This window comes from Vulpes lagopus, chromosome 4 (genome assembly GCF_018345385.1).
Source record: "Vulpes lagopus strain Blue_001 chromosome 4, ASM1834538v1, whole genome shotgun sequence".
Classification (NCBI taxonomy): Eukaryota; Metazoa; Chordata; class Mammalia; order Carnivora; family Canidae; genus Vulpes; species Vulpes lagopus.
Genome location: NC_054827.1, coordinates 130,227,173 through 130,240,891, shown reverse-complemented (window position 1 = coordinate 130,240,891; position 13,719 = coordinate 130,227,173). Strand labels below are relative to the sequence as shown.

At 39.3% G+C, this 13,719-nt stretch overlaps 1 protein-coding gene across 3 annotated transcripts in view; it reads left to right on the top strand.

Moving 5' to 3' along the window:
• Positions 1 to 13,719, top strand: part of STX18 (syntaxin 18) — a 125,809-nt gene that overhangs the window by 34,325 nt on the left and 77,765 nt on the right. The window lies entirely within an intron of this gene.

Genomic DNA, 13,719 nt, shown 5'->3' with positions numbered 1-13,719 from the left:
TTCTGAGGATTACACAGAGAAAGTGAAATTCAAAGATTACAGATATCCTTAATATATTTATGAGATTATTTGCTCAGGATATTAGGATAATATGATAACTACCTCCTTCTTATCCCCATGCTTCTTAAGGATCCTCACAGAGAAGGTGAAAGATTAGTCTTCCTAAGTACGAAATTGAGAGGCCCTTTGGATGCTCTCATTTACTCCCTTACCTAATTCATTAAAAACATTCTTGCTCTTTCTCCACCCAGCTCCTAGGCCAACACTCCTCCTAGGTCCTTCATCACAAACATGTGGGCTACTGATGCTACTTTCTTCATGGTGCTTAGGGTGGTTTGGAATTTTGTATTTTTTTTAAAAACCTGTTTATGCCCTTCCCACTGGACCATAAGTTTCTTTAGATCAAAGGCTGATTGTGTGTTATGTTCTCCTATTGTATTCCAGCATCAAACACAATGCCTGATTGGGGGCATGCACTGGCTCCTTGTTGGCTGCATGATAGCCGCACTGTCTACCTTTTGCCCTCTCTCCCTGGCATGGTCACTATATCCATATTTTTTTCAAGATTACCCAAGCCCTTCTTAACCCAATGCTAGTCCTTCTCTCCCTTTCCTTTTTTTTTTTTTTTTTTTAAAGATTTATTTATTTATTCAGAGAGAGCGAGAGAGAGAGGCAGAGACACAGGCAGAGGGAGAAGCAGGCTCCATGCAGGAAGCTCCATGTGGGACTGGATCCCAGGACTCCAGGATCACACCCCAGGCTGCAGGCGGCGCCAAACCGCTGCGCCACTGGGGCTGCCCTCTCCCTTTCCTTTTATGCCATTTCACCATACAGATCTTATTTCCCTCACCAGAGGACTCTAGCATACTGATACCCTGCCCTGAACACCCTCCCTTTTCCTTTCAGCCAGCCAGTTACTCTTCCTTTTAAAAAAGGATCCAGCCTTTTGAGACCTTACTGCTCCATATTACACTTTCTTTTTAATGTACTTGTGCGATTATTTGTAATTAATTGAGCATAGTCTTGGAAAAATTGTTTTTATAGTTGAGGACATTGCCTTCTGCTCTGCTGATAAAGACCAGTGTAGTCTTTTAAGTCATGCTGTTATGGGGCTCATGTGAGGTCTCAGCATGTGAATAGTAGCCAGTATTTTTTCAGAATGTTCCAGTTTGCCATTTTCACTTGGTTCTAACAGTCCTTTTAGGAAGGCCTCTGTGTTTTATAGATAAGTAAAAGACCTGAGCTTCAGAGAACCCAAGTTGACTTGACTGGAGCCATTAACCCCAGAGTGGCAGGACAAGAATTCTTATCAGGGTTTTGTCAACTCTAACCCCTATGTTCTTTCTGGTACATCAAGATTCTTTGTAAATATTTTATTAATTTCATTTTTATATACATTCTGGGCACATAGAAAATTGTACTAGTTTGTTCATTGGTTGAAATGACATAGCCTGTAATTGTATCTGTTAAAACTGCAACCACTGACTGTAGTTTTCCCTACTTCAGGGCACTGGCCATATCCTGTCTGGTTTTCAGCCTACAGTGCATGGTCGCAATAGAAATGCAAAAAGCATTTGTTGAATGAATATAGTGAATCAAGTGAGAGAAATAAAAGAACTGCAGTCAAAGTATAAATCCCTAAGTGATATAGTTAACATACCTTATTTTTGTCAGAGCACTACCCTGCTGGCACAGAAAGCATAGTTGGGAGGAAAACAGTGCTTGACTTTGACAAGTACATAACTTAAAAGAAGACACTTGGGCCAGTGTAAAGGCCTGCTGTGAGTGTGGTGATGAAGAACGGAGGTGCTGGGTTCCAGCCTGCCTACATTTCAAGCCCCAGTTTTGGTACCCTATAGCTGTGCAACTCAGGCAAGTTATTTTACCTTTCTGTGCATCAGTTTTCTCATCGGTGAAATGGGTGAAAAGAGTCAAGAGTACTTGACTCTTAGGGTTGTGTGTGTGTGTGTGTGTGTGTGTGTGTGTGTGTATGTATGTAGTGTCTGCTCATAGTAAATGTTTAGTAAATACCAGCTTTTATTAACAGAGACCACAGAAGGCCACTGGCCCATAAAGCTAGGCATTCACACATAAACAAATGTCAGCATACCTGATTGTATGTAATGATAACAATAAAAATAGTACAAAACACTAAGGAGTTGCTGGAGTAATTTGGGTGGCTGAAGCTGAGTAAGGTCAGTGTGAAAATGCTGAAGATTAAGTAGGGGAGGAGAACATTCCCAAGGCAACAGTGCATTCACTCAACAAAACTTATGCACCGTTTCCTGCATATGCTGCTTTGTGGCTTTCATATGAATTCCACAGGTCAAGTTTAGGGAGAAAGGTGCTAAGAAGAGCTCCTTTAGCCCGAGATCCAGTACTATTCCTGGGGTGTACCTTCAAAGAGTAAAGGGTATGGATTGGAATACCATGGATCCCTGGGAAGAGAGAATTTGGATTAAATAATTGGTTAAGAATCATACAGTGGAGAAAAGATCAGGAGTTTTGACCAGGTTAACTGGTTATCATGTAGAGATATAGTTTCCCCATGTAGAGAATAGTTTCAGTGAAGAGTTGAGAAGCCATGTCCTAAGAGAATAAGATTAAATAAATGGATGTGTTGAAAAATGGAGACAAAGTGGATCATCCATTCAGGGTTCTTAACATTGAAAGTTTGGGAGTGAAGGATCCTTAAAAGTTAATAGAAATCATATCTAAATTACATTTAAATTTGTTCTCTCTCTTTACATAACTAAGTAGCTGAGAGAACATTTTTATTTTTTACTCTAATTTTCAAAAATGAGAACAATGATAAAATAAATTTTACTCATGAAATCTATTTTCCATTGAAGTCATGCTATTTATTGCTGTGCTTGACAAATTGATTGTTTAACTTATGATTTATGCAACTGCTTTCCCCATTTGCAAGGAGAAGATTGAGTAACATTTCTCTGATTTGTGTATCTCCAGGTCTTCCTCACTCATAGAGAAGCCTTGCAGAAATAATTAGTTGGTATGTAGTTATTGAACACTTTCAGGGTGCTGCTTGATGCATGAAGTCCTAGCGTACAGGTCCTGGCCTCATGGTTTTTGAGGGTTTTCTCCTAAGTTGAAAGAAATCATGTCATTTGTTTTTTGTTTTGTTTTATTTTTTTAAAGATTTTATTTAAATCTCTATTTGTGAGAGACACAGAGAGAGAGAGAGGCAGAGACACAGGCAGAGGGAGAAGCAGGCTCCATGCAGGGAGCCTGATGTGGGACTCGATCGGGGGGCTCCATGATCACGCCGAGCTGAAGGCAGATGCTTAATCGCTGAGCCCAGAAATCATGTCATTTGTAAAAGCAATGATTGAACGTCAATCTTTTATATAAAAAAAAAAATAGAAGTTTGTGGTTGTTTAATCACAGCCAGCTAGCATGTTATTACTGTTTTAGCAAGGAGACATCCCAACCTCTGGCTTTGCAGTGAAGCTGGGAGTAGGGGGCACTTTTTCTCCATTAGAGGATGAAGAATCTTGGTTATTCCTTTTTGCTGGGTATCTGTTTAAAACGGAGGAATGTGATTTTTTAGTAACATTGGGATTTTAGAGATTTCCAAGGTGCCATATTTAAGTAATCAAGTGATGGACTTTAAAAATATTACTGTTTTTTTTATGTTGCTCACTGACGTTTGTAGCCCCTAAAATCAACTATAACACAGATCTAAGAAGAGAGAGAACTGTGACCATTAGACCCAATCTCACAAAGCTGACCGAAAAGACTTCTCTACTGCTTCAGACTTTTTTCTATGTCCTTCCTTTGATTATGATGGACTCCTGGCCCAATAACAGGGTGCTTCTTCTGAGAGAAGGTTGTAATCAGGTGTTTGAGCCTGCTGTAGAGAGCGCAGGTGCATGGGAAACCCCTTGAGTTCTGGCTTGCCTCAGGCAGAGCTGAGATTTGTGATCTAGGCCAGAGCTCACCTGCTTTCTGATCTCCACTGTCAGATCTTGAATGAATGTGAATGCTTCATGAATGAATGTAAAACATAATTTCTGGGATTTGCTAATGAGAGAAGCAGAAAGGATTTCCTCTGCCCTATCTCCTCTTCATCTTTGGGAAGGTCTTAAAATTTTTTAGCTTAGACTGTTTTCTTCATTAAATTCTGAATTGAATGCTTCATATCCTTTTGATGTGTATATTATCATATTCCTGGATTTTATTCTTGAACCCAATTGGAAAGTTTCAAGGCAAACATTTGGTTTTCTGTTAGCCCACAAATTGGGCAATGGTTGTTCAATTATGGTCTTCCGTTGACTTAGGCAGAGTCACATGTTAAGAGTGTATTTTGTTAGTAGCCCACAAAGCATACCAACTCTCAGTCCTTTGTCATTTCTGACTGTGGGCAGTAATATTATAGTAATAGTAATATTCCCAAATTTCATCGGTGGAGTACTCAAATTTACTATCCAGAAATTCACCTTAAAATACATCAATGACAAAATAGCCAAGCATAGAATAGGTATTAATGTACCCTGCTTGTCCACTTATCAAAAATTAATAATGGTTTCCCAGTAGGCTAAAATGCTTCCCAGAGCACCTTACTCACAAATATGCCCCAAATATAGTAAAGCAAATCCAGTTCAGTATTATGAAGAACCATTTAATGTCCTGGCTATTTGCAATGGATATGCTTATTACTCAATATTTGCATAATGGTTGTGGTACATACCTATTATTTTTTCTTCGTCCCCAAACGAACCTTTTTTCAGTCCCCAAACCAACCTTTTTTCAGCAATAGCGCCTTCTTCCTCTTGGGAACTGATCTCACTCCTGACTTCAAGTTGGTGGTTTCAGCAGAAGCGCTGTGTTCCCAGGTAACATCTTCTCCTTCCAGGTCCTAGACCAGGGGTGGGTACCAGATTCAAATCAGAATAATCAGAATCCTTTCCTAGGAGTATTTAAAAATGGGGATTAGGAAAAAGACTCCTTCTTTGTTCAGAGGCCTAGATTGGTTTTTTAAAAGATTTTATTTATTTATTCATGAGAGACACAGAAAGAGAGAGGCATAGACATAGGCAGAGAGAGAAGCAGGCTTCATGCAGGGAGCCTGATGTGGGACTCGATCCAGGAACTCCAGGATTATGCCCTGAGCCGAAGGCAGACGCTTAACCACTGAGCCACCCAGGTGTCCCTAGAGGCCTAGATTTTAAAGAACAAAACTCAGGAGCTGTTGGTGGCCATGTTTTCATTGCCAAGACTGAACAGCTAAAATGTAGAGAAAAAGGAGTTTCTGTTCTCAGCCTTCAGTGGTTTCAGAGGCCCAGCTCCATTGTTGTTGTTGTTGTTGTTGTTTTAAGATTTTATTTATTCATGAGAGACACAGAGAGAGAGGCAGAGACACAGGCAGAGGGAGAAGCAGGCTCCATGCAGGGAGCTCGACGTGGGACTTGATCCCGGGACCCCAGGATCACGCCCTGGGCCGAAGGTGGTGCTAAACCGCTGAGCCACCCGGGCTGCCCCCAGCTCCATTGTTGCTCTCCTGGTGTTTTATTCATAAAACCAGTGCTTCTCAACTGAGGACAGTTTCATCTCCTCCAGAGGTTATTTGGCCTTGTCTGGAGACATTTTTGGTTGTCACAGCTCAGGGGCTGCGGCTGTCGTCTAGTAGGTAGAGAGCAGGCATTCTTCTGAACCATCCTATAATGTCTGGGACAGCTCCTCTAGAACACAGAATTTCTTGACTCAAAATGTCAGTGAGGCCGAAGTTGATAAACCCTGAAATTTAATCCATCTTTCAGATACGTTGAATAACCTTAGTATCCATTCAGTACCTCTCTCCTTTCCTACTTTTTGAAACCTAGCTAGAATTAATTTCTGTTCAAGAGAACCTCAACTAACCTGGCAGTTTACATAAACTAACTGTGAGTGTTGTTTTGTTATTGGCATACATTTCAGTCCCATATTTAAGATTTTCCAGCACATAGCTGACCTAATATGCAGACATGCTGTCCCTCAGGTTTAGAGGGACTGTTAATTCACCTGCCACATAGGTTCAAATGGACATATGTCACCTCTCTTAGATATCTAAACAACATATATTCCAAACTCTAGAACTTTTGAAGCAGAGCCTATTCATGAGTTGCTGTTAGTATCGCATCAAAATTATGCTGCCCTCCCTAAGATATCTTTTGAGGTCTACATTCAGCTCACATATGGGGGATGAAATATTCATTTTTATGAATAGCTATGATAAAAATCAAATGTTCAGCTATGTGGAACAAAACTTAACAGTGTCTTATAACAGCCTTGATCTCGCATTGCTGGTACAAGGAACAGCCAACATCTGCATGAACATGGATGGGCTGGGCAGACAAAATTCCTCTTTGAAATTGACCAGAAAGAAGGTACCTTTGATTCATCTTCTGAATCCTGTTCATGGATTTCTCAATGGGCAGATTGATGAACAGAGTGTCAGTGATGATCTGAGACATTGAGCATAGTCCTACAGTTTATCACCTAGCCTAAGAATCCAATTTAATACTACCTGCTTTTTACTTAGCGTGAAATCTTTTCTTAAACTTTCTTTGGTATTTCTTGGTTTCTTTACCCCTGGCCTTCCCCATTACTCTGGTTAAATTAGAGTTGAACCGTAGAGTGTTTTGTGAGGCTGAGTTTCTCTTTCTCTCTTTCCCCTCTCCTTGGCATGGAGTTGACACACAAGCACTCATTAAATATTTGTTCAAATAGTGATTGAATGATGATCTCATCCCCAGCCTTGTCACTTTATTATCTGAATCCCAGTAATTCCCCAGTTTTTATTCCTAACTTAGACTTTTCTCTAAAGCTCTGTTTGACACCTTGCTTGGCATCTCTGCTTGGAGGTGTCCAGTGGACACATACTGGAAATTCTGTCTTTGGCTTTTACGGGACCTTAGGGGACTTGCCCTCTCTACTTGGAATACTTTCCCCCAGATCTCTGGCTCTTGCCTCGTCTCCTTCAAACATGTCCTTACGTGGCATCTTCTCAATGAGGCCGTCCTGACCACCCCATCTAAAATTATAAGTCCCCTCTTTCTCCACACTCTACCTAGATTTTTCCTGCACTCTACTTGAATTTGTCTTCACTTCCTTTACTTTCTTCCCCCTCCCCGATAACGCTCACTACCATTTAACACGCCTTATTAACACTTAACTGTTCGTTGTATGTTTTTAACATATTATGGTTATGGTTTACTATCTGGAATCTGGTTTGATTGTAAGCAAAGCCATGATCACTCAAATTGGGGTCTTTGGACTCCCAAGTTCAATTTAGTTTTTTAAGGAGCAAACCAGCTCCTTCTTGTTGACTTTAGAATGATGATTCTGACATTTTGGGAGGTACTAACCCCGCCCCCACCTCCTGAAGTTTTGGACTCAAGTCTTTGCTTCAAAGTAATAAACTTCATCTATAAAATCAAGAAAATTAAAATGTTTCCTTGTGTTTCTGACAGCAACCCAAATGAAACCCTGGATTTTCAAATTTGGAGGTTGTGTTTGGTATCATCTGAAGTTAAATATAGGTCATGTGGCACAAACCAGAGGCAAGGAGGGGCAGTCCAAAGAGAGGCTGGTTTCTTCTAGAGCAGCTGAAAAATGGGAAAGTATGACGAGGCCTCCATGACAAACTGCAGAGACATTGTGAACGCGCAGAAAACAGAAGCAAAACAACAGTAGTTTGGGATATGAGCCCCAATTTGAAAGTTCTAAAGCGGGTGCTTTTCACCTAGGCATCTCTATGTCCTGTGCTGTAGGAGGGGTGTTAACCAGGATTGATTTATATAATGATGATTCATCATTCTCCCAAGCAGCCATGATCAGGGGGACATGCTAGTACTTAAATGAACAAACACTCTGTCTTTGGCCTCAGAATACCTTGTACATCTGGGTTAGGATGGCCAGAGTCATTTTTTCTGAGATCAGCTCTCTGGCACAGTGACTGGTGGGGTGATAAGCATGTACCTTTAAAGGCTGGAGCATAAGGTGCCTGGAGAGTCCATGTCTGTCTTTCCACTTAGCTGCTTTTTTTTCTTAACCATAGTTTTATTTTAAAATTAACACACAGTAAAAGTGACCTTTCTGCTGTGTTCTTTGGATTTTGACTTCTCTCTCTCTCTCTAACCATTTCATAATCAGGATCCAAAAGAGATTCATCACTCCCAAAATCTGCCTGATGTAATTGATCCCTTTGTAGCCATAGGTCTCCCCGCCCCTCCCCCACCTGGTCTTCCTTGCTATAGTTATGTATTTGCAAGAATGTTTTGTAAATGGAATCATACAATATCAAACTCCTTTGAAATGGACAACTTTTAGCTAACATAGTGCTTTTGAGATTCATTCTGGATGGTGTGTATCAATAGTTCCTTTTTTATTACTGAGTAGTATTTGATATGGAGTTACTATGGCCATTCATCATCTGTTCAAGGACATTTGGATTGTTTCTTGTTTTTGGCAATTGTGAATAGAGCTGCTACAAATATTTGTGTACACGTTTTTGGATCAGCATAAATTTTAATTTCTCTAGGGCAAATATCCAATAGTGGGATAGCTAGGTCATATAGTAAGTATATATTTAATGTCATAAAAAAAACTACCTATGCACAAATGTTCTTAGCCACATTATTCATAATGGTCAAAAAGTGAAAATAATCCAAATGTCTATCAACTGATGAATGGATAATAAAATGTGATATATCCATTCAATTTATTATTTGGCAAGGAGAAGAAATGAAGTACTGGTACTTACTACAACATGGATGAACCTTGAAAACATGCCAGGTGAAAGAAGCTGATCACTAAGGGCCATGTGTTGTATGATTCCGTTTATGTGAAATGTCCAAAATAGGCAGATCCATAGCAACATAGATGGGTAGATGTAGAGAAGGTCGATTAGGTTGCCTAGGGCTGAGAGGGATTGGGGAGTGTGACTCTTAGTGGGTATGGGGTTTTGGGAGTGATGAAAACGTTCTAAAGTTTATTGGAGTGATGGTTGTACAACTTGTAAATATACTAGAAACCACTGAATAGCTTTAAATGGGTGGGTTATGTGCTGTGTGAATTCTATCTCAATAGGCTATTATTTTAAAAAAATTAACTGCTAACTTGTTTTCTCCAGTGGTCATACCATTGTGTATTATCAGCAATTGTGGGAGTTGTAGATGCTCCATCTCCTCATCAGCACTTGGCACTTGGTATTTTGGGCGTTTTTTATTTTAGCAATTTTAGTAGGTATGTAGTGATACTTCATGTTAATTTGCATCTCCTTAATGGCTAATGACGTAGAACATCTTTCACGTGCCTATTTGTCATCTTTAGTGAGGTATCTGTACAAGTCTTTTGCCCATTCTAAACTTGAGTATTGTTTTCTTAGTGTTAGGTTTGAGAGTTCTTTATATGTCATGGAGATGAGTCTTTTGTCAGCTGTGTAATTTGCAAGTAGCGTTTTCTCTTAGTCTCTTAGGTGGCTTCTCTTTCTACTCTCCTAGCATAAATCCTTATTGATGGGTTGCAGGTTCTATCAGAGCTTCATTGTCTGTTTACTCCTGTATCCTAAGTGCCCAATAGAGTATCTGGCACAAAATAGATGCTCAGCTAATACTCGATGGATGGATGAATGACTGAATTGCTTCTTGTTCCTGATTAGCAATGATTTTTTTTTTCCTGAGTGATGATAAATATATAAAAAGTAAAACTGATTAGGTCACTTCCCTGATTAAAATATTTCCTTCCAGTTACCTCTTCAGGAAAAAGAAAATCTCTAGTATAGATTTTAAAGCATGGCAGGATCCAGCTTGATTCATTGAACATTTCATGTTCTCTGCCTCATAGCCTTTACGTATGCTGTTCCTCTATCAGAAACTGTTTTTGCCAGGCCAACTCCTTGTTTTTATTTATTTCTTAGTTCGAACATCATCTTCAGTCATTTATTCTAGACCCTGGGCATATAAGAGTTATTAAGACCAGCACAATACTTATCCTATTGAGGCATACTTTTTGTGGCCTTCCCCCCAGACTAGGCTGGGCACCTCTATTTTATTATTTTTTTAAGATTTTATTTTATTTATTCATGAGAGAGAGAGAGAGAGAGAGAGAGAGGCAGACACACAGGTAAAGGGAGAAGCAGGCTTCGTGCAGGGAGCCCGATATGGGACTTGATCCCAGGTCTCCAGGATCACGCTCCAGGATCACGCCCTGGGCTGCAGGTGGCGCTAAACCGCTATGCCACCGGGGCTGCCCTCTATTTTATGACCATAGTTTCCCTATGTTCTTGCTTCACAGAACTTTAATTATCTATAATTATTTATATATGTTCAATCTTTCGCCCCATCAGACCATAAACCAGGGACCTTTAAACATTTTTGTTCATTTATCCTTTAAAAGAATTTTGAGGGACACCTGGGTGGCTCAGTCAGTTAAGGATCTGCCTTCAGCTCTGGTCAAGATCCCAGAGTCCTAGAATGGAGGAGACTGTCAGGCTACCTGCTCAGCGGGGAGCCTGCTTCTGCCTCTCCTCACTGCTCCTGCTCTCTCTCAGTCTCTCTCTCAAATAAATAAATAAAATGTTTTAAAAATAGAATTTTGAAAAAACTAGGTAACTTTTCACACATAAATATATTTGTGTATGTATATACATATATATAGTGACATCTGTAATTTTTCACTATAAATTTAAATAGTGGCAAAGGATGTAACTTCCAGTACACTATAAAACTTGACATTTTAAAGTGAAACTTTTGGTCACTCATTTAAATGTATCCCATAGAATCTAAATACTGTATTTGATATTAACCCATCATTTGTTGAAAAGAATCCTTGAAAAAAACTTTCTTATAGTCATAAATTTTACAACCTTTTTCTCCTTGAATTTGTATTTTCATTTCACTTCCCCCACATATTATCTTACCTCTGTTTATGCATGAAAGTCCTTTTATTGTATATTTTTTATTGGGAAAATCTTTTATTGATCATTCTCATACCTCTATGCAATGAAAATGTGTATGCAAATTGAAATTTAATTTTTGTCTTGAAACTTAGTTTTTCAAAAAATCTCCAGCAGTGACCAAGATGCTGTAATTGTTCTCTGTTGAGTTACCTTTGCAATTGCTATTAGTGTTTATGGATTAAAATAAGTCACTTCATTTAGGAAACCTCTTAAGGCAATGGATTTTTTTTTCCTAATCAGATCATGTGCAAGTGGGTGAATATTACTTTTTTGTGGGCTATGACCATGTTCAATATCAACTACATTCTTAGTTTCCATTTCCTATAACGTAAGAGCTAAGAAACTTTGTTTGCGTAAAGAAGTGGACAAGAATGGAAGGAGTTTGTTAGGCGCAGCCACTCCTCTCAGTCTTGAACTTCCTCTGAGTTACAAGCCAAAACTGCCATCAAAACTTTAAAAATAATTTGTCAGTTGACATCCCAGTTAGGCCCTTCCTTCATTTTGTTGAGTGAAAAAAACTGGATGCCCCATAGACTTGGGAGGGGGTTTGTTGTCCCGTCAGGAGCCGTTCCCTCTGTCATCCGACCCAGGATTTTCAAGTGTTCCTTTGTTAGAGGTTTGTACTTCCAGGACAGTGTCCCGTGGTAAGATCCAGGTGTGGTGAGGGCTGTGTCGTCCTTGCCTCTTAAGAAGTGGGAGAGGTGCTTGTGAAGGACATGTGGGAAAGTAGAGCCTGGGGGATGTGGGTTTCAGCTGACTCCCAGGCAGAGCCGCTTCAGGAGGGGGCTGGACATCAGTCCCCTTAAAGGTGTATGTGCCAGGTGTGCCTTAACAGGTCACCTTGCACCCCCCCAGGGGTGCCTGCTCCTGCTTTGCACACCATGGCTGCAGCCTGCCTGAGTGCAAAGAGCTGTGTCCTTTTGTCAAGCGCAGTTTCCTCAACTCAGGACGTCTCATAATTTTTACCAAGATCCAGGGACAAACTTTTTATGTAAAATTTTATGTAAAACTTGACTCCAAATCTGTTAACTTTTTCAGTTTCCTTTGAAAAGATATAAAAAGGAAAATGTTTTTGTTCCTCAATAGTATTATATTGCTCGAAATTAATTTTTAAATTTCAAGAATAAGAATTTTTTTTACAAGTTTTTGACTTAGTAGCTAGCTTGCTGACTTGATAATAATACCACTTTCCCTATCTTGTTTTTCTGTCTTCCTAATTACGTTGTTTTAGGTAAATTTTACTGTTTTTCAAGTAACAGGGAGCTGCTTGAATTTGCTGCTAAAATAATGTTTAGGGTGTTTTTGGTACTTTTTATCCTAATGTAATTTTCATGGGATTAAAAAAATAGTTGTCATTTGTTTCCTTTTTGCCTGCAGTGATTTTGAGGATCTGGCAGATACTTGTAAGCGTGTTACACCTATAGGGTAACAGAGTCCTGTGTGCGTGCATCAAATAAATGTGCTGTGTTGCTGTTAAGAAATGTGAACTGCAGATTGGCAGCTTCGTCTTTCTGTAATGTACAAATTCTTAATGCTTAGGAGTATCCTGGAGATTTCTGCTTTTCTGCAGAAAATCTAATACAGATTTTCGATCGCCTCTTAAAACGCTGTACTTCTCCAGGAAACCTTATCTTCAATAGAGCATCTGGTTTTCTGTGAAGTCATAATTTTGAATCAGAATTTCCAGCTGTTGCATCTAGTTTTATAGAGCCTGAATTGAGGATCAAAACTAAGTTAGGTATTTAAATACCAGAAGTAAATGTTATCTTTCTTTTTATAAAACAGGATGGCAATTGTATTTAAGTATTTCCAATTTGCAGAGTTATTGTTCGTGATTTGCTCCAGGAGAAATAAGATGAGTAACAGCTGAACAACTTCATGTGACTAAGTTACATTTTATTCTTGTGTCAGTGTCCTGGCAGCTCCAGCACACATGGTGTCTGCATGATGACAGATAAGATCTTAGCCTGTGGGAACTCATCGCAGCCTTAGAGGCCATGCAGCCTGACTCTCTTCATTTTCCAGATGAGGAAACTGAAGTCTTACTCTGCCTTGTAGTATAGAAAATTATCATTAACCTGAAGCAAATGACATTGGGCTTAGTGATACTAGGATAATCATGTTGTGTACTGCTTTCAAATGCGGTCATTCTGCACCAGTGCCCAGAGGGATGCCAGCCTCGTCGGGCAGCACTGTTCACTGCTGCATGCCTGGGACTGGGATGCCCCAGAAGGCAGAGGCCCTCTTCTGTCTAGGAAGCAGTTTGGTGGTGTATGTTGATATATTTAAAGCTGTTAGTAACTTTTGCCTTGTCATTCCCTTCTTAAAACTCTATCTTAAAGAATTACCGAGTCAGATAAAGATTCATTATATAAAAATATTCTGTTATGGTTTAGCAAAAAGATGTTCATTACAGCATAATTTATCCTTTGAGGAAAAATTTGAGGAAACAATTCAGTCATTCAACAATAGAGAAACAGTCAAATTATGGTGAATTTAAACAGTGAAATGTTTACATAGCCATGACAGTAATTTTTAGAAGAATTTTTAATTACATGGGGAAGTGTTCATCATGGTATCAATTAAAGTAAGAGTATAGAATTGTATACATATGATGGTTTCAGTTATATAAAGGATATGTGCATAAAATGAGTCCTAATACATCAGAATGGTAAAAGCTTATTTCTGGGTGATGATATTATGATGGATTGATTCATTTTCTTCTTTATATTTACATTTTCCACAAAAAGCAGAAAATA